At 46.0% G+C, this 24,393-nt stretch overlaps 1 protein-coding gene across 3 annotated transcripts in view; it reads left to right on the top strand.

Annotated features, from left to right (window-relative positions):
- The first annotated feature begins 386 nt into the window (after positions 1-386).
- Positions 387-24,393, top strand: part of LINGO1 (leucine rich repeat and Ig domain containing 1) — a 354,415-nt gene continuing 330,408 nt past the window's right edge. For all 3 annotated transcript variants that reach the window (XR_009152049.1, XM_058156707.1, XM_058156706.1), the window contains exon 1: positions 387-727. The gene's annotated coding sequence lies outside the window, so the exon portion shown is untranslated. The remainder of the gene's footprint in view (positions 728-24,393) is intronic.

Below are 24,393 nucleotides of genomic sequence, written 5' to 3'. Positions count from 1 at the left end.
AAATCTTCCAGTGTTTTACTCTTGGCCAAGTCCAAGGATGAGTTTCAAGCAACCCATCACTCTTTCCCCCCCTCCCGCCCTAATCTGCTTAGAGGGGGCCACTTCAAAGGACCGAGTGGTGCTGGAGGAAGTTGGAGCTGTCCAGTCCTCGGCTGGGGGTGGGGGGATGGGCTGGGAAACCTTCCTCCTCCTCCTCCTCCTCCTGCTGTCCGGGGCGTCTTGGGCGGCTCCTTGTCCCTCCCGCCGGCGGGGGGAGCCGGTGCAGTCCAGCCCGGCGCTGGCCTCCCTCCCAGCTGATGTCATCCGCAGCTGGCGCGCCTCTGCCTCGCGCGGCCGCCCGGGGAGCCCCAAGGAGCGGCCAGACGCGGGCTGGGCTGGCGGCGGCGGCGGCGGCAGGAGGAGGAGGAGGAGGAGGAGCAGAGGGGAAGCGCGGCAGCCGCCTCCGCCGCCCCGCGCATCTCTCGGGCGCCGCCGCCGCCGCAGCCAGGCGAGGCAGGCAGGCAGGCGAGGCGGGCAGGCGCCGGGAGAATGCGCGCTCCTTCCCAGCCGCCGCCGCCGCCGCTTCTTCTCGCTCGCCGCCCGCGGGACTGAGCGCCGCTGGACGCCGGGGCGGGCGAGCTGGCTGGCCGGCCGGCCGGCGGAGACTCTCTCCCGGAGCAGCGGAGAGATTGGATGCCGGGGCGGGCGCTGGCGGCCTCTGGCTCCCGGGCCGGGCAGGACGCGAAGGGTGAGTCTCGCTCCGGAGGGCACCTTGGCCGGAATGGGGGGGCGGGGGCTGGAAGGCTAGACGGTTGAGCCAGAAAAGGGGGCTCGGCTTTGGGAGGGTGTACCCCTTCCCTTTCCAAATGGGGAAGGCGCTCGGGGTATGCCCCGGAACACTCTTGGCTTTTTTGACAACGGGGGTCGTGGCTTTTGTTTTTTCTTGAGTTCCCTGCGAAGGCGAGATTTTTTAAAGGGGGGGGGAGGGGTCGGTGGGACGCGGAGAGTGAGTCTCGCTCGGGAGGGCACCTTGCCCGAGATGGGAGAGGGGTCAACCCGGGGAATGGGGGTCGGTTTTGGGGGTATCCCCCCATGCCCTAATCTGGAAGGCTTGCCTTGCCTCCCTTCCAAATGGGGAAGACGCTCGGGGTATGCCCCGGAACACTCTTGGCTTTTTTGACAATGGGATCGTGGCTGTGGTTTTTCCTAAGAGTTCCTTAAGAAGGCGAGATTTTTTAAAGGGGGGGGGGTCGGTGGGACGCTGAGGGTGAGTCTCAACCCGGAGGGTTGAGTCTTGGCCGGGCTGCGGGGCTGGGAGTGGTGGGCGTAGCAGCCCGGGAGGGGGAGGGGGCTGTTTCTTGGCGTGTCGCCCTCCTCTCCATGCCCTAATCTGAAAGGCTTGCCTTGCCCCCCCTTCCAAATGGGAAGGCGCTCGGGCCATGCCCCGGAACACTCTTGCCTTCGTTGATCACAGGATAGTCGTGGCTGTTGTTATTATTCCGAAGAGTTCCTTAGGAAGACGACATTTTTTTCGGGGGTGGGGGGATCGGGGGGCGAGGAACACTTTTCCTCCTCTAGCCTGCTCGGTTTCTCACGCTTTTTTCGCCTTTCAAACACCCCCCCCCCCCGCCGCGCTCTCCCCCCCCCTTTCTTGCGGGGAAAGCGTGATTGGCAAGCTCACACTCTGGCCGTGTTCACACGAGAGAGACGCCGCGGGTTAGAGGCTGCCCGGAAAGGTTTGGGCACCGCGCGACCAGCCAAGGTTAACCCGAGAGCCGAGCTTCGCAGGTGCGGCTGGCGGTCTTTGCACGCGTGGGGTCTGTCCGGCGCTGAGCCGGGCAAGTAGACAAGAGGAAGGGCGACGGGGGGGGGGGTGATGGTGGAAGAGGAAATGAGAGGCGATTTTGACACACACACCCGCAGGAACTGGCTTGGAGGAAGCAAAAGTCAAAAATCCTGGATCGAATCCGCTTCAGAAAACCGGGATTTGGGTTTGACCCGTTTCAGACCTGAGCTGCCGGCGTCTTAAGGCAACCGCTTTCCCCCAAGGATTTTGACCCCAGGGAGTAAGAAAAAAGAGGGTCTTTGCAAAAGATTCTGCACCTGCCTGGCTAGCAAGATGCTACCTGCCCTGGTTGTGTGGCAGCTGTGCGTAGGTGTGTGTGTATCGTAAGGTGAAACAAGGAATTGTGATTTTTTAAAAAAAGAAAAGAAAAAGCAGTGTGTGCTTTTGATCACTTGGATAATGAATTCCTGGATCAGGTGAGACACGGAGCCTCTTCAAACCAGGGATTTGATTCCATTATTAGGGATGGATATTTTTTTTTAGCCTCGATTCTGCGCTGCTGGTGGGCAGTCTTAGAAATGCAAGAGGGGGTCCGGGATGGAGAGAAAGGAGGTGGGTGTAACCAGGTCAAATGTTATTTCATTTTTTTTTAAAAAAAATACATATTTCTGCCTTGCGTGCCAGGTGTAAAAAGGATGGTTTAAAAAGCAGGAGGAAGTTGCTGGGCTGTGAGTTCTTACAGGGTCAGGAAAAATCAGAGAATTAATCATGAAACGCAGGGATCCTTGGTGCTCTCTGAGCTTGGCTGTTTTCCCAGGCAGACATTTCATGACCCAGCTAGGTCATGTCATCAGTGCTAGAAGGGAGTGGAGGAAGGAGGAGGAGGAGGAGGAGAAATTTGGATTGTGGAGTCATTGATGCTCTCTGCTTGGTTGTTTTCTGGTGGACATTTCATCACCCAGCTAGGTAATGTCATCAGTGCTAGAAGGGAGTGGAGGAAGGAGGAGGAGGAGGAGGAGAAATTTGGATTGTGGAGTCATTGATGCTCTCTGCTTGGTTGTTTTCTGGTGGACATTTCATCACCCAGCTAGGTAATGTCATCAGTGCTGGAATGGAGAGGAGGAGGAGGAGGAGGAGAAATTTGGATTGTGCAGTCCTTGATGCTCTCTGCTTGGTTGTTTTCTGGTGGACATTTCATCACCCAGCTAGGTAATGTCATCAGTGCTGGAATGGAGAGGAGGAGCAGGAGGAGGAGGAGGAGGAGGAGGAGGAGAACGACTGTAGGGTCCTTGGTGTTCTCTGAGCTTGACTGTTTTTTTGCAGATGTTTCGTTACCCAGCTAAGTAACACCATCAGTGCTAACCAGAAACTGTAGCGATTCTCCAGGAATTTTGGAGGAATGGGACCCCTCCCCCTTTTTCTACTGTAAACCTCTTCTTCCTGTCCTCCTTTGCCTTGATGTTACCTTGCCAAAATGGTGTGAAGTTGGCGATTAGGCTTACTCTGAGCATGCGTACATGCTTTCTCAAACGCCCCACGGGAGAGTCATTTGAAAATGAGATATAAGGTGACTTATGACTACCATCAAGAATGGAACCTCGGATGCTAAGTGAGGTGGTTGTTAAGTGAGCCATGGCCAATTTTACAAACTGTCTTGTGGTTATTTAGCAAATCAGACGTCCCCCCTTCCCCACCCCTCCCCTCCCCTCCTTTGACTTAGCTGCTTGAAAGCTGGCTGGGAAAGCCACCAATGGAGTTCGCATGACCTTGGGATGCTACAACTCTCATAACTGCCATGTTTCCCGGAAAATAAGACCCAACCGGGCCTCTGTGGCTCAGACTGGTAAGACAGTCTGTTATTAACACAACTGCTTGTAATTACTGAAGGTTCAAGTCCCATCAGGCCCACGGCTGACTCAGCCTTCCATCCTTTATAAGGTAGGTAAAATGAGGACCCAGATTGTTGGGGGGGGCAATAAGTTGACTTTGTATATAAATATACAAATAGGATGAAGACTATTGCTGACATAGTGTAAGCCGCCCTGAGTCTTCGGAGAAGGACGGGATATAAATGCAAATTTAAAAAAAAACCCGGAAAATAAGTCCTAGCATGATATTTTAGAAAGCTTGTAACATAAACCCTACCCCAAAAATAAACCCCAGTTAAGATCATCAGCCAGATGAATGCACTGAGTACCGTATTTCCTAGAAAATAAGACCTAACCGGAAAATAAGCCTTAATGTGTCTTTTGGCGCAAAAATTAATATAAGACCAGGTCTTATTTTTGGGGAAACACAGGTACATGCCAGTTGTCAAGCCTCTGAATTTAGATCATGAGACCTTGAGAAAGTCTATGACGGCCGTAAGTGCGGGAACCGGTTATAAAATCAGTTTTTTTGTCAGTGCGATTGTGACTTTCAACCATCATTAAATAAAATGGTCATAAATCAAGGTTTATCTGTATAAAGGGGTGGATCCCAGGTTGTGGGTATAGGTGTGCTTTGGGTATAGGTTTGGTTAAGAAAGAGATAAGAGACGCTCTGGGAAAATCAAAAAAACCTGAACTGAATGGAATATTTTATTTGGTCAAGTGTGATTGGACACACCAGGATTTCGTCTCTAGCAGAAAAGTGCTCAGCGTACATTCAAAGCAACAGAATAATAATATTAGCAATAAAAGGGGACGTAAAGAAGATAAGGATAAATAACAATTCCGGTGAATTAATGAATTAAATTCAGCAGAGGGATGGCATGTGTGTCTAGTTGCTTTGGCATACAATGCCCCATAGCGCCATCCCGAGGGAAAGAGTGGAAACAGATGATGTCCAGCATGAATCGCTAAATAACGTACCCCAGACCAAAATGGGTCTGGATTTGGCTGGAAGGAGAAGAAGAGCTTCCAGAAAAGGAATAGTCTACCTTTATAGGTGGGGCAAAATTATTTTCTGGATTGTACCTAGGCTTGCAAAGTTTGTGTAGCTTGCGTGGCTCATTAACCGGCAGAAAACCGGCTTTCCCTTTCCCAAGGCTCCTTGCTGGATTTTCCTGATGTCATTCCTTTTAAAAAAATAAACGTTGACACTGCTACTTTTTTCTTCCGTAGGTGCATTTCATTGCCGTGAACGATAGTTTTAGGTGCTTTGCTCTTCGTTTCTCCCTCCGACCTTTGGTGGAGGTCTCCGTCAGGGCCAGCGCAAATAGTCAGCCAACTGCTTTGATTTTCTAATTTCTTTTGGAGGAAGATGGCTATTTAAAAGTCAAGTGTCAGACGGCATTAGGAGAAATAAAAATGAACTCATCCATCTTTTATGCGGCTTGTCCAACCTCCAACTGATGAGCTCCTTGGGATGGGATGGATTTTAATCCCTGCCCTCTTTTCTGAAAATAACCCTTCCCTGTGCAGCGACCTTGGTCTCTCCACTGATTTTTCATAAACTGTATAAAATCTCCTTCATGTTCAGCTGGTATATGGATGAGCTCAATGGATGCAGCCATTGAGTTTTCTTGGACACGTTATGGAAGTGGCTCACGGTTGTATCCTGTTACTTGCTACTAACCAGGTCTGAACTTGGTTAGCCGCTGGCCTTCAGTCTGAAGGTCAGATCTCAAACTTTCGTGCTTTTATGGGAGGGGAGGGGGGAAAGGAGGAGGAGGAGTGGGAGGACGGCCACTTTTTGAGACAGCCTCCTTGATGGATTTGATGCCTCACCCAGAACTCATGGACTCCTGTGATTGGCTCAAAATCACCCAGATGTCTTGCATAGATAAGGCGGGACTAGAACTCACAGTTTCCTGGTGATTGGCTCAAAATCACCCACCTGGGATTTATGGCTAAGACTGGGCTAGAACTCATGGACTCCTAGTTTCTGGGCCAGCATCTGAACCACTAAACCCAACTAGCTTGAAGCTGTTTTGGATCCAGCTGTCTGGGCAGAGGAGGGATGCAATTTTATCTCCTGTTTTGGAACTCTGCCGTTGGAAACACAAAAATTCCCAAAGTGCCTTCCAGCTCTTTTCTGAGCAGGCGGTTGATCGGCAGGGAACATCTGTTTCTCCATCCATTCCCTGCGGTCCGTTGCTCAGCTAGCTGGTCTCAGCGATGGATCAGAAACATGGAAATTCCATGTTTAAACACGTAGCTGGGAATCCCAGGTGGATATGGATCTAAAAGCTAAGTGGGTTCATTTTTGCTGCGACGGGACGGGTAAAACATGTGCGCTGAGCGAGGCAAAACCTATTTCTTCATTTTTCTGTTTCTTATTCCGGTACTTCTAACCAGGGTGTTCAATTGATGGGTTGGGATGGACTTCCAAATATATGTGAGAATGCAAGTTGTGGTCTTTCTGCTCCATTCTTCTGGGCAACTTTCAAATGTGTGGACTTCAACTCGTAAAATTTTCCCATGCCTGGCTGGGGAAATTCTGCGAGTTGAAATCTACATATCTCAAACATGTGGACTGGGAAATTCCTGGACTTGAAGTTCATCCCATCTTAAAATCGCTCCAGGTTGAAAAAATACCGGTCCATTCTGTTAAGGAAGGGTGTGCATGGCTCACAAAGGTCCACAATGTCCAGCAATTGATGCTGTTTAAGTCTGAAGGAAATCCACTAATTGTGATGGGGACCTACTTTTAAAAGAGGAAGGAAGGGTGCTACATTTTCCTTCTGGGTCACAGCTGGTGTTCCAGCTGCCATGTCTCCAGGTATCTTTCTCCCCTGTTGATCTACCTAGGGAGGTGATCCCAGCCAAGGATAGTTGAGGATTTTTTTTTAATCTGTGATACAATTTGAACAAACTCCTGTCTCCTTGGTGTGATGTATTCCTACGAAGTTTGTAAGGTGCGTTGAAGTTGTTGTTGTTAAAAAATAAAGCTACCTTCGTGCTTCAGAAGCCTGGATATATTAGGATGAAATAAATGCTTTGAGATGTCCGCTTTGAGAGACGATGTTTTGCGATGTTGTGTTTGTTAGAGAACAGAAGTGGAAATAGGTACGTTGATAAGAAATATTATTGGGGGAAAATTGCAACAAGTAGGGTCAGAGTAAGATACGTGAGAGGCCCTTGGTGGTCTCTGAGCTTGGTGGTTTCCTTGCAGGTGTTTCATTACCCAACAAAGTAACATCATCAGTGCTAGAAGGCAGTTGGGTTGACAGGAAGGAGGAGGAGGAGTGGGAGGAGGAGGAGGAGGGGAGGAGGAAGAGGAAGAGGAAGACTGTGAGGCCCTTGGTGATCTCTGAGCTTGGTAGTTTTCTTACAGATGTTTTATTACCCAACTAGGTAACACCATCAGTGCTACTGGTGGGTAATGACAAGGGCTAATGGATAATGAAACGTCCAAGTTCAATCCTGAGCTACACGTATTGGTGATATACATGCCTTACCGACAAGGGACTATTTCACCAAACAGATGCTGGGTGAACAGAGGAATTTTTGCACCAGTGATCTGATTAAAATATATAGTGGGATATGCTGCTACTGCTACTAATAATTTGTTCAAGTGGCAGCTGTACCTCCTGCTGAATTGCGGTTTAATATTCCATATGGCAATCCTGTATCAGCTTTTTTTATTATTATTATTGTTATTTGAGGATGCCTGCTGCAAATGCACTGGCAGAGACTGGCATTCTCTCATTGTGGCTAACCTCATATGTGTTGTGGTCCACCAGCAGCCCTCAGAGCTGGCAGCAGAGTCGGACAGTGAGCAGGCCGGGGGTGGGACCATGTGTCACTCCTGGAGTCAGGGGAAGACCCAGACGAGGGCTCTGTGTTGGAGGCAGAGACGGGACCAGGGCCATCTGGGAGCGATGCGTGGACTCTGGAGCCTCCGGAGGCGACAGCAGAGAGGCAGAGGAACAGGAGGAGCCTGTTCCTAGTGTACGTATGCAAAGAGCTGCCAGAAGGCAAGAGTAGCTAAAGCAAAAAGGACGACTGGGGAGTAAGGCCAGGAGATGATTGCCCCCTCTCATAAGGCTTAAAAGAGCAGCGACCACTCTTGGGCTCTTTGTAGGAAAGCAACGTAGTTACAATTGTTTCTAGTTGGCATCTCTTGTTTCTGAACTTCATGGGGCTTTGCCAAAAAAGCCTTTGGCAGGGTGCCAAAGAAGACAAAAGTTTGTGATAAGGCCGAAGGACTTTTTCTGAAGGACTTTGTTTTGGACTTAATTTGGACTAAGCTGAGAATGAAGTAATTCTCAGCTGTTCTAATAAAATATATTCGTTTAGGACTGATTGTGTCTGGTAATAACTACTTGGGCCTAGGTCACAACAGTGTGATTTGTTTTGGCTAGGTCAATCAAACTGTGGTTTAATGCATGGGTGAAACCAGATCCCAGGGGAATTGCTTTCTGTTTGTTTTAATGTCACCGTTTTTGATGCCCCCTTCGTATTTTTCAGTAGGAAATGATTTGTTAATAGCTGAAGGCTCGGATGGCAAACAAATGCCACTGAAATCTCATTGAAAGCTGAAACCTTTGTTCTTTTGATTTCTTGATCTCCGGTCCTCCTTATATATATTCTCATGTTCACTTTATAACCATTTCTTGATCTACAGCCCTTTGGGCATCTCAGTCTTTGGTTAAAATCCTAAAGCAAAGAAGCATCAAGTTTCTAGGGTTACGTTTAACCTTGGATACACGATTCTAATGGAGGGATCCCACGAGACAGACAGAGCCAGAGTAGAAGGAATTCCTCTTGGCACACCACAAAACCTGGACGCCAAGATGGACGGACAGCTCAGTCGATAAACAGGTGGAACCGTAAACCATCAGATACGATATAAAAACAGCATCAGAGAAATGGGAACCAATGACAGGGAGAATAAATGATAGCCGAAAAACAGCAGTTACGGATAAAAAGAGCAAGGGGGCTAACTCAGCAGAGTGTCATGGAAATGAATGGAGTAATTTTGCACCACCGCTACCAAGGAGAGTAAAATATATTTATCGGGAGAAATGAATCCGGGATAAATCAAGATTTCGGAAGCCCTGGCATATTGGGGGGCTATCAGGAGGTCAATTGTGAGAAGATGCCATCCTTGTGATGACAAAAAGGGAATAGACTTATCTCTTGTTATCCCTAGAGTGCAAAAACGTGAGCTAGTCCTGGGATAAATTTGCACAACCTGCTGTGATCAACGGAGCAAAACCCCTGGTGCAAAACAATCTTTAAACCACCTTCCCTTTCCGACTGCATTCCAGCCTGGATCGGCCTCATTCCTTGTTTGTTCATTGCCTGAATCCGAGAGCATGTGTGCCCGTGCGCACAAACAAATTGCAGCTGTGATAAAATAAGCCTCCCCCAAAAGGGCAATGCATGGCACCTCTCCCTGCTCCAAAATGTAATTTTAGAGTTTCCAAATTAGAATCTGGGAGCGGGGCTGAGCCAGCAAGCTGAGCGCAAATAACGCAGCACAAAAGATAGTTGTTTCTTGATGGTTAACTCCAGCTTTTCTTCTCTTTGATTCTTCTCTTGACTTCAGGAATACCAAGGGTTGGTCATGCCCATGCTCTGGACCCAAACCTAGGAATGAGGAAACCTTATGGAATTTTGTGAGATGTGCCTCCAAGCAGATAATGTTTACAGTTGTTTGCTTCTGATAAGAAGAGAATATTCGTATTTCAGGGGTTGAATTCTGGCCTCCCTTGATGTTCTCCATGATAGTCCCTGAACCTGGTTGTTTTCTTGCAGGCTTTTCATTACCCAGGCAGGTAACGTCATCAGTTCTAGAAGGGAGTGGAGTTTGTGCTCTGTTTATTTACAGTGGCTTTGCCTGCTTATTGTTGGTGGGTGTGTTGTTTTCTTCTTGATAGTTCTTTGATTGGGCTGTTGTTTACTGCCTGATTGTTTGTTTGAGTTGGTAGTTCCTTGATTGGGATTATTGTTTCCTGATTGATTGTTGGTCTGGTATTAATCCTGGGGTCAACTTTTGCTGGGTCATGAAACATCTGCAAGAAAACAACCAAGTTCAGAGAAGAGCAAGGAAACACCAAGGACCCCAAAATCTTGCTGCTGATTGCAACTGAAATCTGATGTCGCATCAAGATCTCTCTCTAAATAACCATTTGTCTGAAATGGGGCCTCTGGTGGCTCAGCAGACTAAGTCTGTCTGTTATTAACACAGCTGCTTGCAATTACTGCAAGTTCAAGTCCCACCAGGCCCAAGGTTGACTCAGCCTTCCATCCTTTATAAGGTAGGTAAAATGAGGACCCAGATTGTTGGGGGCAATAAAAGTTGACTTTGTATATAATATACAAATGGATGAAGACTATTGCTTAACACAGTGTAAGCCGTCCTGAGTCTTCGGAGAAGGGCGGGATATAAATTCAAATTTTAAAAAATGGTGTAGGGTTTCCTGCCTGGGCAGAGAGTTGGACTAGAAGACCTCCAAGGTCCCTTCCAACTCTGTTGTTGTTGTTGTTGTTGTTGTTGTTATTATTATAGTTCAGATAATAAAAAAATTGGCTTTCTCTTGATGTTTTTGTGATATGGGAAGAGAAATAACACTGAGTTATTTCTGAACCACGTGGCAAAACCTGGGCCAGGCGGCAAGAAGCAGAACCTTCATTCCTTCCAATGAAGGAGGATCTATGTTGGGGGCTTCATCCCATGGTTCAGCTGAGATTTTTTTTCCTAGTTGTTCCCCAAAGAATGATGAAAAAATGAATATCAGTGATTGGGTGGAAATCATGAGGTCTAAAGAGCTTCAAACTGTCTGCTCCTTAATCCTTTTTGCCTGGTTTCCTACTTCTCAAGAAGCAAAATGCTGAAGACCTTTTGGATCATAACCTCACCGGAAAGTATTTTCTTCCTAATGCCACCTTGGAATGTAAAATTTGTCTAAGTTCAACTCATTGATACATTCATGTGTGTGACCTTTTCTGGACTTTTTCTTCTCCCTCCTGGGAACGGACGCATTTTTAGAGCTGGCTTGACACGAGACTCTTCCTGTTTTACAAGGGAAAATATTTGCTTCCTCAACGATTCCCTTGGTCTCCTGGGAGATTTCTTAGATGTCCTCCAAAACAATCTTAGGAAACTGGCAACTGAGTATTTCTCCCCTTCCACGGAGGAGGCATGGAAGAACTAGAAAAGCCGAATCTCAGAGTTCATCATTTTGTGATATTCAGGTTTCTAAATATTTCCCCTGTATTAATTTTTTCTAATCAGCAGCCAAAGCCAAATGTTTATCAGGCAAACCTATGGAGTTAGGTACCTTGTAGGTCATCTAATCTTCCGTCTAGAGCTTAAGACACATCTATTTATTTGTGCAGGACTGGACTAGATTTTTTAAATTTTGAATTTGGTTTTTAACGGGGTTTTAATATTTGTATTTCTATTTTAAATATTCGGCCTTATCTAATAAGTTTTTTAATTGTGGTTTTACTCTGTATTTATATGTATTTTTATTTGGCTGTAAAGCACCCTGAGTCCCTAGGGAGATAGGGCGGTATAAAAATGCGAATAAATAAATAAATAAATAAATAAATAAATAAATAATCTAACCTCCCTACCCAAGCAGGAGACCCTACACCATTTCTGACAAATGGCAGCCCAGTCTCTTCTTGAAGGCTTCCAGTGGTGAAGCTCCCACAACTTACGAAGGCAGCTTCTGTTCCATCGGTTGATTATTCTCACTGTCAGGAAATTTCTCCTTAATTCCAGGTTGAATCTCTCCTTTTTCAGTTTTCATCCATTGTTCCTTGACTGGCCTTCAATTTGTCACACTTTGTGTACATTGCAGCATCCCCATGATCACGCGGTCAAAATTCTTCTTCAAAAGTCTTCTCATGCTTCATCCCACATCTTTTTCCACGCTTCTATTTACAGTTCGATAGGAGTGAATTGTGAATGGCATCTATTGTGCAGATGGCATTGATACATACCGAGCCTTCTAAAGTTGTCAGAAACCCAGATCCATTGGGGCTTGAATCAAACAAGGATGACCTTGTCACCTCCTCTTTTGGGTTCATAATTTTGGCATGGTTTTCTGGGACCTACCAGAACTAATAGTAGCTCTTGGTCACCAGGGCATGGAATAGAGACAATTTCTGTCCCAATGGAGCATCCTTTTACTTCTTGTCCTGCCTCCCACCAGATATTTGTGTTATCTCTAATTTCAAGAAGATGTCTATGTGTTCTCAGTGGAAAGGCGGACTGGATACCACCAGGCAGTATCTGCCAAGGGTAGAGAAAAAAGGGAGATCACCAAGAAGAATGAATGGCCCAATCACGATGAATCTAGCAAAGGTTTCCAAGGAGCTGTTGAGTTCCATGAACCAGGAATTTGCTGTGTTTGGATCCAAACGTGGAAAGGTGCTCCAGAGCACACTTAAGCATCCATGCAGCTTTTAAAAAACTGCAACTTTGTGGGGCTTACACAATTGCTGTGTCTTCCCAGGGGTGAAGAGAGGGTTGGCACCTCCTTAACTCAAACCCACATTTCCTGGGATTGTGTAACTACTGTGTGCGCTGAGGAAAAGCCTCAACTCTGTTCAGGAGACACCAACCTGTGGAGGCACCAACCTGTTGAAAGCAGCAACTTCTACTTCAAAGCCTCTCTTCAGTTTCATGTCCTTAAACTGAATCCAATCCAAGGTCCGTATCAATGGCTTTCTGTCCAAATACTGAATTATCCCTGTAGCTGGTTTAATTCAGGGGTGAAATGCTCCCGGTTCGGACCAGATTGTGCGATCTGGTAGTGATGGGGGCGGGTAGTTCAGAGAACTGGTAGCAAAAATCCCTGATCTCCTCCCCGACCTCCCATGCCTCGCTGTTCCTCTTCTCTGTCCCTGAAGCTCTCGGTGATGATATAGCTGCAAATGGCCTTAAATGACTGCCACGGCACTTCAAAGGACCGCACTACAGCTGATCAGCGCTGTAGGCGGCTAGTAGACCAGTGCCTCTATTTTTAAAGAAGGTTGACCAGTGTGCTCCAAAAAAAAGGCAATTAGTAGACCGGTGCCTCTATTTTTAAAGAAGGTAGACCGGTGCCTCCCAAAAAAAGGCAATTAGTAGACCGGTGCCTCTATTTTTAAAGAAGGTAGACCGGTGCGCTCCCAAGTTTTGTATACTTTATTATTTATTATTATTGGCCATGCCCATTCAGTCACCTGACCACCAAGCCACGCCCACTGGGTCACCTGACCACCAAGCCACACCCACCAATTAAGCCATGCCCACAGAACCGGTAGGGAATTTTTTTAGATTTCACCCCTGGTTTAATTCCTCTTCTCTTTCCAGGTTTAAACTGTGGCATGTTCTGTTCTTTCTTTCCATGACCCAAAAGTAATTTCACATTCATATGATGTGGGCCATAAGCTCTCATTTCTGACCTGGTCACAGCCAACGTGGCTTTGTTGCATTCATTCAGTTGAAAGTCGATGTTTCAAAGGTCTTAAAAGATCTTACACCGAGACCTGAAAAAGTGAGATGGAGAATGCGGTGTTTTTGTTCTCTAACTTTGATCTTGTACAACGCCTGCTTTTTGCTGTCTCTTTCTCTCATCCGTCACGCTGTATGATTCATGGTTACAAATGATTGCCGGGCAGATAATCCTTTTCTAAAAGATGAATAATATACAGTGTCGAATTTTTGCTCAACAATGGATAAAATTGGCTGGATAAACGATTCTCTAATGATGGCCGTCCTGAAGGGAGAAGGAAAACAAACACCAGGGATGGTATTTTTATTACTTTATCAGCATATAAAATACAGAAAATGATGAGAAAACAGGGAAGGAAAAGGGGAAGAGGAAAAAGCAGGGGAAAAGAAAAAAGAAAAATGTTGATGTTTGACTCCTTTTAGCTCAGTAGAATAAGGTAATAACAGGACAGGACAGAATACATGTTGTGACCTAGGCCAGGGGTCGGCAACCTTAAACACTAAAAGAGCCATTTGGACCCGTTTCCGACAGAAAAGAAAACACCAGAAGCCACAAAATCTTTCCCATGCCTGACTATTTCTTGAGCGGCCACAAAACTAGCATATGTAGTTCTTCTGAAACTTTCCTTTTCTTGGATTTATCCATGGTTGACCTACCAGGGGTTGAAAAGCTCAATAAATTGCGTGCCGGCGGGTGTTGCACATTGGTGGCTGTGACGCATATTTTGAGTGACAGGAAGCCGCAGCCGAGGGGTGAAAGAGCCACATGCGGCTCCAGAGTAGCAGGTTGCTGACCCCTGATCTAGGCCCTTGTTCCTCTTTAGCCTCCTCACTGTCCGACTCCGCTGCCAGCTCCGCAGGCTGCTGGCGGATCACAACAATAGAATAGAATAGAATTTTTTATTGGCCAAATGTGACTGGACACACAAGGAATTTGTCTCTGGTGCATAAGCTCTCGGTATACATACAACCATAACTTATTTATTTTTACATAATAATATACGATATGCTAGCCATTTCTGTAACAACAAACCTATCAGTAGATAGGATTCCTATCACGGATAGGAAGAGATAGGATTGGAGAAAAACAGGGAAGAGAGGATGTTAGATCTTAAATTTAAAAAGTTTGACTCCGGAGACGGCCTTCAGATTCTATTATAGCAGTCTTCCAATATTTGAGGGGCTGCCACAAAGAAGTGGGGGACAACCTGTGGTGGGATTCAGCCAGTTCGCACCACTTCGGGAGAACTGGTTGTTAACTTTTTGAGCAGTTTGGTGAACTGGTAGTTGGAAGAAATCATTAGGACAGAGAACCGGTTGTTAAATTATTTGAATCCCACCACTGGGGACAACCTATTTTCCAGAGCCCCAGAAGGCAAAGAAAAAAAAAACCCAACAGATGGAAACTAATCAAGGAGAGAAGCAACCTAGAACTAAGGAGGAATTTCCTGACAGTGAGAACAATTAATCAGTGGAACAACTTGCCACCAGAAGTTGTAAATGCTCCAACACTGGAAGTTTTCAAGAAGAGACCAGATAGCCACTTCACTGGAGATCGTATAGGGCACTGAGTGCCAAAAAGGTCGTGCGGAAACATGTGAACATGCGCTAGTTGGAGTCACACTGCGGAAAAGTCAAATTTCTGGGTTCTAATGCGCATGCACGCCTGACGAACAGCTGGCCAGTGTACACACACAGGACGGTTTTCAGCACTGCTACATGGGCTAAAGGATCATGCTCCGGAAAAGCCGAACCTCCAGGTTCTGGTGCACATGTGCACCTGACGATCAGCGGGTCGGCGCAGATGTGCACACTGGTTTTCGGCACTGCTGTGCATGCAAAGGACAGCTGATTGTCGTGCGCACCTGCGCACCAGAAACCCAGAAGACAAACAGTCAAGGCCGCGCGTGCTGGGCGACATGCTTCATGTGCCACTTTGGGCATGCGTGCCATAGGTTTGGCATCAGGGGGATAGGGTCTCCTGCTTGAGCAGGGGGTCGAACTACCTCCAAGTTTCCTTCCAATTTTGTTATTTTGTTATTCTATTAGTCTGTTAATTCTGTTACTCTGCTGTTATTCTGTTATTCTGCTATTCTATTGTTATTCTGTTATTGTTATTCTTTTGTTATTCTGTTATTCTGTTTATTCTGTTTGTTCTGTTATTCTGTTAATTCTGATGGTGAGACCAGTGGGAGAGCAGGGGATGAGAAGGCACAGTAAGGGCATGTAGGTTGAAGGCTTTAACTGCAGGATACAAAGGCAGAAAGAGGTTTGGAAGAGGGGAGATTGGCTAGTGAGATGCTCAAGAGGGAGAGCAAAGATGCAGATAACAACAGAAAATCCATGAAATGGGCAACTTCAATCATGAGGAATGATGCGGATCAAGCCAAGGACTGCTGCTGATTGTGCAGAGATCGAGGTTCAAATTCCAAGCCAGGCCAACACTTTGATGAAAGGCCTTGAAGGCAGCTGCTATGAACTGCGTACCAAAAATTGCGGCAGATTTCCAAGGAATTCATCCCTTGTGAGGACACACAAGGCCCCAAAGTCCAACATTTGGAAGGAGGAGGCTGGGAGGGACATCTCCATGAGATGGGCAACCCTACCAACATAATAAATAAATAAATAATCGGATCTCCAAATTGAGTGACTGCTCTCCCTGAAACTTTTAATGAAACTCTTTATGGAAGGGATTTGGTCTTCTCCATTTCTACCTCCCCGAATGAAAAATGGAGCCCCCTTCCTCGGTTCAGGAGCGTGGAACTCATCTGATTGCTTTGTCTCTGCAATGTAACTTTTGCCGATCAATAAAATTAATCCCATTTATCCTGGCATGGTTAAGAGGGGCACTCGAAGGTCCCTAAAGAAATGGGGGTGATTAGTGTCAATTCTCCTAGTTGCCTTGTGATGGATTTTCAGCGTTGCCTCTACAGATTCTTGGCTTGGTTGCCTTTTGCTTTGCCCTAAATAGCTCGTCTGATAAAGGATATTATCTAGGGCGCAAATCTACTTCATGCTTCAATTTCACTTTGCAAGAGTCAATAATAATAGCAGGACAATGATTGTTTTAAAGGAGGATCCTTCGCAAGTTGGGGTTGGCCTTTCTTCCCCCACCCCCCTGCCAGCCCCCAGCAGTGTCTTGAGAAACGAGGAGGCACAAATTCTTGGAAAAGGCTTCAGAGCTGATAAACGGGATGTCCAGGTTGATATTAGCAGCAAAATCAATCAAACTTCTTTGGCTGTGTCCAACAGGAATCCAGAATGTGGATGAGTCTTTGGTAATGAAAGCAAGTCAACCCATCGACCGAGGCTGCTGGCTGGAGGGGCAGACGAAGAAAGACAGCGTGCTTCCTTGTGCTCTGTATGGAACCCAGATCATTGTTTATAAGCCATGTTTTATTGATGGTTTGTGTAAGCTGAGTCCACAAGGCTGTATTGGGCTGCTGTGAAAAATCTGGGATGGCTGGTGACATCTTCCGAACATTTCTCGCTGGAGTTAGAAAAGGAAGTGTCGAAGGCCACACAAGGAAAGATCCATGGACCTGCTCAGGTTTAGTTCCTGTCCCTGTAATCAATTGCCAAAAGTAAGGGATGCCAAAACAATTTTGTTGATGTCTTGGTCCTGCCTCTTCTTCAGGATACATTCTGCTCCAGGTCATCAATGAAAGGCCAAGCTCACCTCCTCCATCACGATGAAGAAGAAGAAAAGATAGCAATAGCAATAGTCCTTAGACTTATATACCGCTTCACAGTGCTTGACAGCCCTCTCTAAGCAGTTTACAGAGTCAGCTTATAGCCCCCAACAATCTGGGTCCTCATTTTACCCACCTCAGAAGGATGGAAGGCTGAGTCTACCTTGAGCCGGTGAGATTTGAAGTGCAGCTAGCAGTCAGCTGAAGTAGTCTGCAGGATAGTTGGGTATTTCTAACCATGCCTCCGAGATCTACCTGGAGCTCAGAGGTGTATTCTGAAAGGGGAATGATACCTTCAGAAACCCAGCCCTTTGATTTAGAGAAGTGTCCACGCTGATCTTCAAGAAAAGAGAGAAGGATGTTGGGGTGCTGAATCTAAGGGCCAGATGAGATGGTGAGGAGATGGCTGTTGACTAGGCATTGTCTGCAAGATGGCAACTATTTTGTCAAGAGAACCTGCCAAATGTGTTCATCAACCTCAAAAGTAAAGGGCATCTACACTGGTGTGTGTTGCGTACATCAAGGAACATGGGTGTCCATGGGATGGCAAAGAACGATGGGTGATGACACCCTCCTCCAATTGATGTGACCAATGAACTTGTATGGAGCACGGTGACACTGTGACACAATCACACCTTCAACAGGTGGGTATTATTATGCCTTGTTTCAGAGGCTGCTGCCCTGGCACTCTGGCTTCTAAGCCACAAATTCATGGCTCCGATTTGGTACGAACTTTGGTAAGCCTGCTGTGGCTTGTTCCGTGGTAGACTTCGTTTGTAGAAAGCCATTGCTCAGTTCTACCAAGCCACTGCTACAACAAGCAACAAATAGCTTTGTTTGTGTCGGAAGAAGACCAATGCCAAAGTTAATCCAGAGGGCTTCAGAGCAGGAGGACCATGGGGTGGGAAGGAGAGTCAAATGGAACTGGAGAAGTCCAACCTGGATGATGATGGCCCACCTTGACCAGGTCAGAGATGCTAACAAGATCCTGTTGCCTATAAAACTGTTTAGCAATATTGTCCAGTTCCCGGCACATGCCATCTCTTTTGCAAGAAGTAAATATTTAATACTCACATGTCTGATACCTGAAATTGCTGCTTTTAGAGGCATTTTCTACTATTACTTGGTTTCCACATTAACAACAACGGGCCAAATATATATATATATGCACAGCACTCAGGTATTCTCTCTCGCCTTCTCAGCTCTCCCCCAAAGTGTAATTGCTTTGGAACTGCCAGATAGTTGGTAAAAAGCAATTTTCTTCACATTATGGGGAAAATCTATCCCATCATATTATTTGCTATAACCTTTTAGAGTTTGAGGAACAGCAGCAGTAGCAGACTCAGCATGGGTGCACGCTTCTGATTGGCTTTCTTTCTTTCTTTCTTTCTTTCTTTCTTTCTTTCTTTCTTTCTTTCTTTCTTTCTTTCCTTCCTTCCTTCCTTCCTTCCTTCCTTCCTTCCTTCCTTCCTTCTTTCCTTTCTCCCTCCCTCCCTCCCTCCCTCCCTCCTTTCTTTCTTTCTTTCTTTCTTTCTTTCTTTCTTTTTCTCTCTCTCTCTCTCTCTCTCCCTCCCTCCCTCCCTCCCTCCTCTTTTTTCTACCATTCTCCCTGGGCCACTAAAGTAGCGTTTGGCAATTTAAAGCTGTGTGGCCTTCAAATCACATCTGGTTGAGTAATTCTGGGCATTAAAAGCCACACAGGTGAAAGTTGCCAAGGTCAAGAATCACTGCAATAAAAAATCATGGCAAGACATGTTGGTAAAACACCGTATTTATCCAGGCCAAACTGCAGATTCTCTAATCTCTTGGCGTCTCCGGTGTCATCTTCTTAGCAGAGATGGTTATTCATGAGGACATGTTGAGCCTGAAATTATGATCAGCAGTGAATTTTAATAGAAATCCTATTGTTCTTTGAGAAATGTGTGTATGCCTGCTTGGGTAATGAAATATTTTTCAACAACTGACATTTGACTTTTTTCTTGCTTGGTTGCGGTCTGTTCTCAACGAACAGAAGGATGCTTCTGGATTTGCTTGAAAGTCTTCATCAGCCTTCATCATCCCAAAACCTTCTGGATTTGAGGGATGTCTATTCCCATAATCCCTCCATGGTTTTTGGCCAAGCTGGCTGGGGACTCTGTGGAGCTCAGTCCAACATACTTGGAAGACACCCAAGTTGGCAAAGACCAACTTATCCATTGCTTGGTGGGAGCGCCTGAGAAAATACTGATAGGAAGCCTAGAAACAAGGGGTGAATTAGCGATGTGCTCTTTCCTTCAGTTTTTGAAACAACCCAGCAACTTTTCTCATCCTGGATATCTTCCAGGTATGTGTGTGGAATTCAGCTGGCCCTGTTCTCCAGCCAACATGGGATTTGGGGGACATAATGTCTACGTATTTCCAGGAAACTGGATCTATCTCTAGCAACAATGTGCCAGAAATTCCTTCCTTCCTTCCTTCCTTCCTTCCTTCCTTCCTTCCTTCCTTCCTTCCTTCTTTCCTTCCTTCCTTCCTTCCTTCCTTCCTTCCTTCTTTTCTTCCTTCCTTCCTTCCTTCCTTCCTTCCTTCCTTCCTTTCTTCCTCCCTCCCTCCCTCCCTCCCTTCCATCCATCCATCCATCATAGGCTAAGCCACAAATACAGTTTATCTGGCATGGCTTAGGATGTCCCGTGTGAGCCCAGCCATTGCACCTTGTTCTACAAATCCTGGTTTGCTAAATAATGGTTATCATCTTTTTCAGGGTGGGAAAAGGATGCTTAGGTGCCTGAGTAAACATGCTGATGATTATCTGAGGCATATCAGATTTCCTTAAAGGTTCATGAAAGCTTTGTCAGGGAGATCAGTAGCATATGGTAGAGAGGTCTTCTAAGAACTCTTGCTTCTGTTTCTGGTCTTCTCTTTCAAGGGAGCACTCATTGGACAACATGAAACAAGTGGTATGGATTTCTCCCACAAAATGCCAATAGCTCTTGGACCGTTTCTCATCTTTGATCCAATAGGACCTCTCCCAAAGTTTCAGTTCACACTTCTGTTGTGACCCAAGCCCAAGTAGGTAATAGTAGATGCAATTAGCTTAAAAACAAAAAAAACTTTATTAGAACAGCTGAGAATTAATTCATTCTCAGCGTAGTCCAAACTAACTCGAAGCAAATTCCTCCCAACACAAATTCCTCAGTCTTATCACCAACCTTGGTCTTAATTAGGCAGACTGCCAATGGCCTTTCTAGGCAAAAGTTCAAAAGCAGAAGATGCCGATAAGAAACAAATGCAGCAAGACAAAGCTATCAATGTTGTTTTCCGGCAAAGAGCCCAAATGCTGTTGCTGGTCTTTTAAGTCTTATGGGAGGGGCCAATCATCTCTTGGCCCTATTCTCGAGTCATCTTCTTTGCTGGTGCTGCTCTTGCCTTCTGGAAGCTCTTCTCATGCGTGCATTAGGAACAGGCTCCTCCTGTTCCTCTGCCTCACTACTGTCAGCCTCTGGAGGCTCCGGAGTCTGTACCTCACTCCTTGATGGCCCTGGCCCCACCTCTGCCTCCAATGCAGAGCCCTCATCCGGGCCTTTCCCAGCCTCCAGGACTGGCCCCTGTTCTTCCTCAGCCTCATCGCTGTCTGACTCCGTTGCTAGCTCCACAGGCAGCTGGCGGACCATAGCAACTTCTTTAGCCCAATCTGGAGATGCTGAAGATTGAACTGGGGACTTCCCACTCACAAAAGCATCTATCCCACCAGGGAATTCTGGATCCATAAAGGGCAGAACAGACACATGAGTATGAATGCTAAAGCAGGACCAAGATTCCTCCAGCATACCCGAGAAGCTTGTTCCTCCTGGTTCTCTGGCAAAAAAACCCCCATCAAACGGAGATATGTACGTCTCATTCAGATGGGAATCAGGACTGGTTCCTCTTAAGTTTTCATATAACTTCTTCCAAATTGAATCCTGAGCCCTGTTGTCTAAGCTGGCTAATGAGATTAGAGTCGAGCCCAGCAGTCCTTCTGGATGTGCTGTTTTTTTGCTTCTAGGAGAGGCTCAGCTTTCAGAAGCATTAATAATGGGAAATAAATTGGAATCGGAGTGAAATATTCTTCAGGCCTCCTCGGCGAAGCTTCCCTCTGTTCTTCCTAGCCACGCTGAAGGCTGAGACCGCTGGACCAGAATACAAATGAGACTCCCACCGGCTTCCCTCTTAATTTATACTGATGCCTTCCTTGAGCTGTGTGACTCCAACCCAAGGAAAAGCCTGTTGCAGGCAGACATCGGCAGTAACGAGGAGTCATAAAACATTCGAAAAATGGTTTGGAGACCAAACCGGAGTCAATGAGCTAATGCTGGAGATCTTTTCTCCCAGGGGAGGACAAGACGTGATGGGGGAACGCATCCGTTATGGCCCAGAATCTCACTCTCATTTCCTTGCTCCTGGAAGCAAAAGCTGGAGCACAGGCTCCGTTCTGTGGATTTTGTGAAAGGTTTGCTTGACCCTTCCCCTAATCCTTGAGAACAGAATAAAGTAGACTTGGAAGGGACCTTGGAGGTCTTCTAGTCCGACCCCCTGCTCAAGTAGGAGACCAGCCCCCCCACCCATACCATTTCAGACAAATGGTTGTCCAGTCCCTTCTTAAAAGCCTCCGGAGAGGAAGGTCACCAAAAGGGATCAAATTACCTTGGGACGCGGCAACCGTCATAAATATGAGTCTATTGCCAAGTGCCTGAATTTTGATGGCGTGACCCTGGGGAGGCTGCAACGGTTGTTAAGTGTGAAAAAACAGTCGCTTCCCTTTTTTCAGTGCTGTTATAACTTTGAACAGTCACTAAATGAATTGCTGTAAGTTGAGGACTACGTGTGTGATAGAGAGAGAGAGATAGAGGGAGAAAGGGAGGGGAGGGAGGAGAGAGAGAGGAGGAAAGAAAGAGAGAGGGAGGGGAAGGGGAGAGGGGAGAGGGAGAGGAGAGGAGGAGGATGGAGGAGAGAAAGAGAAAGAGAAAGGGAGGGAGAGAGAGGGAGTGGAGAGAGGAGAGAAAGAGGGAGGAGAGGCAAGAGAGAGAGAGAAAGAAAGAGAATGAGAAAGGGAGGGAGGAGGGAGGGGAGGGAGAGAAAGAGAGGGAGGGAGAGAGGAGAGAAAGAAAGAGAGGGAGGAGGGAGAGGGAGGGGAGGGAGGAGGAGAGAGGAGAGAGGAAAGAGAAAGGGAGAGAGAAGAGAGGGAGGGAGAGGGAGGGAGGGAGAGGGAGAGAAAGAGAAGGAAGGAGGGAGGGGGGAAGGAGGGAGAGGAAGAGAAAGAGAAAGAGGAGGGAGAGAGAAAGAGAGAGATGGGGAGGGCGGTCTACAGTAGCACCCGGAGAGTTGAATAGATCTTGGTACTATCATCAAAAACAAACTCAAATTACAACCTCTCGAAATAGAGACAGTCTGGAAATTGGAGCTATCATTTTGAAGATTTGTGAAGGATGCTGAATAGATGAGGAAAAAGAGAGGCGAGGCTGGAAAACAAACCCAGGCATCATAGATAGCCAGGCAGAGATTTGATGAAAAGCAGTGATGGAGCTTTGCACCAGGGTTGAGCTGAGAGGCATTTTCCAAACAAAAGGATTTTGCTCCCCATAAAACCAGCCCCTTTGCCACGGATGCATCTCTGCCCCTTGTCAAGACCCTTCCTCGGAATTGCTCCAGTGGTGTCCAGTTCTGCGGACGTGACATCATCAGGGAGTCAGGTTGAGGGGGGGAGGCTGGCTTCTCTGGTGCCGACTTGGGGATGGCTTTGTAGTCTTGTAAGGAAAGAATCATTTGGTTCCCGAGTGATTTCTAACTGGTTGGATTGACTCAAAAAAAAAATGATAAGAAAACACGGCACCTACATAAAATCAAGGAGCAGATAGGAACTGGAGGCAAATTGCACGCAGAAATGACATTCATCTCAATAGAATAGAATAGAACAGAACTTTTGATTGGCCAAGTGTGATTGGACACACAAGGCATTTGTCTTTGGTGCATAGGCTCTCAGTGTACATAAAAGACAAGATATGTTCATCAAGAATTCTAAGGTACAACACTTAATGATAGTCATAGGGAACAAATAAGCAATCAGGAAACAGTCAATATAAATCGTAAGGATACCAGCAACAAAGTTACAGTCATACAGTCATAAGTGGGAGGAGATGAGCGATGGGAACGATGAGAAGTTTAATAGTAGTGCAGATTTATTAAATAGTTTGACAGTGTTGAGGGAAGGAAGGAAGGGAGGGAGGGAGGGAGGGAAGGAAGGATAGGATAGGATAGGATAGGATAGGATAGGATAGGATAGGATAGGATAGGATAGGATAGGATAGGATAGGATAGGATAGAACAGAACAGAATTTTTTTTATTGGCCAAGTATGATCGGACACACAAGGAATTTGCCTTGGTGCATAGGCTCTCAGTGTACATAAAAGACAAGATACGTTCATCAAGAATTCTAAGGTACAACACTTAATGACAGTCATAGGGCACAAATAAGCAATCAGGAAACAATCAATTTTACCCCTTGAGAAGTAACTGCCCTAGTTCCCACCAACTTTCGTATTAGTGTAGGACAGCAATTCTCAACCTTGGCTGCTTGAAGATTTGTGGGCATCAACTCCCAGAATTCCCCTGCCAGCATGGTTGGCAAGAGAATTCTGGGAGTTGAAGTCCACACACATGACTGGCAGGGGAACTCTGGGAGGTGAAGTCCATACATCTTCAATTGGCCAAGTTGAGAAGCAGTGCTCTAGGAAAAGGAAATCCAACTGAAATATTTAAGACTTCAGTACTCTTGAGTTCTACATATCTCTGTGTAGGATGTTATGTGTATTTTTTTATTTTGAAATCTGACAAGATTTTTTCCCCCAGTTCTTTTTTTTTTTTTATTCAAAAAGTTTTACAAATTTTTTCCCCCTTTCCCCCCCCTCCTCTCCCCTCCCTTCACAACCCCCCTCCCCCCCCGACTTCCCGGAACGGGCACAAGGTATAGTTAAAAATAAAACAAACATATGCTAAAAAATTTTCATCCCAACTTAATTATACCCCTACAATCATCAATTCCTAACTTCCCCCAAAAACAATCAAGAATAATACATCATAATCATTCAAAAACAGTCTGATAACTCTTAGTCTGATATCTACGTTGAATATAGTCAATCCATTTTTTCCATTCCTTTAAGTATCTTTCTTGCGTATTGTCTTTCAAAAAGGCTGATATCTTCGCCATCTCAGCCAAATTGGCAACCTTCAATATCCATTCTTCTATTGTAGGTACTTCTTTTTTCTTCCAGTATTGTCCTATTAATAGTCTTGCTGCTGTTATTAGGTTTAAAATCAATTTAGTCTCAATTACTGTACAATCCGTAATAATTCCCAACAAGAAAAATTGCGGCAGGAACTTTATCTTCTTTTTCAAAACATTTTGTAAAATCCACCAAATTTTTATCCAAAAGGCCTTTATGTCCTTACAAGTCCACCAAATGTGAAAATATGTAGCGTCATCAAGATTTTTTCCCCCAGTTCTTCTCTTCTTTTCTTCTAAATGCATCTTCTGATTTAATTGC

Source organism: Ahaetulla prasina, chromosome 13, assembly GCF_028640845.1.
Source record: "Ahaetulla prasina isolate Xishuangbanna chromosome 13, ASM2864084v1, whole genome shotgun sequence".
Lineage (NCBI taxonomy): Eukaryota > Metazoa > Chordata > Lepidosauria > Squamata > Colubridae > Ahaetulla > Ahaetulla prasina.
The sequence above is the reverse complement of the archived record's forward strand: the minus strand, read 5'-3'. Positions and strand labels throughout refer to the sequence as shown.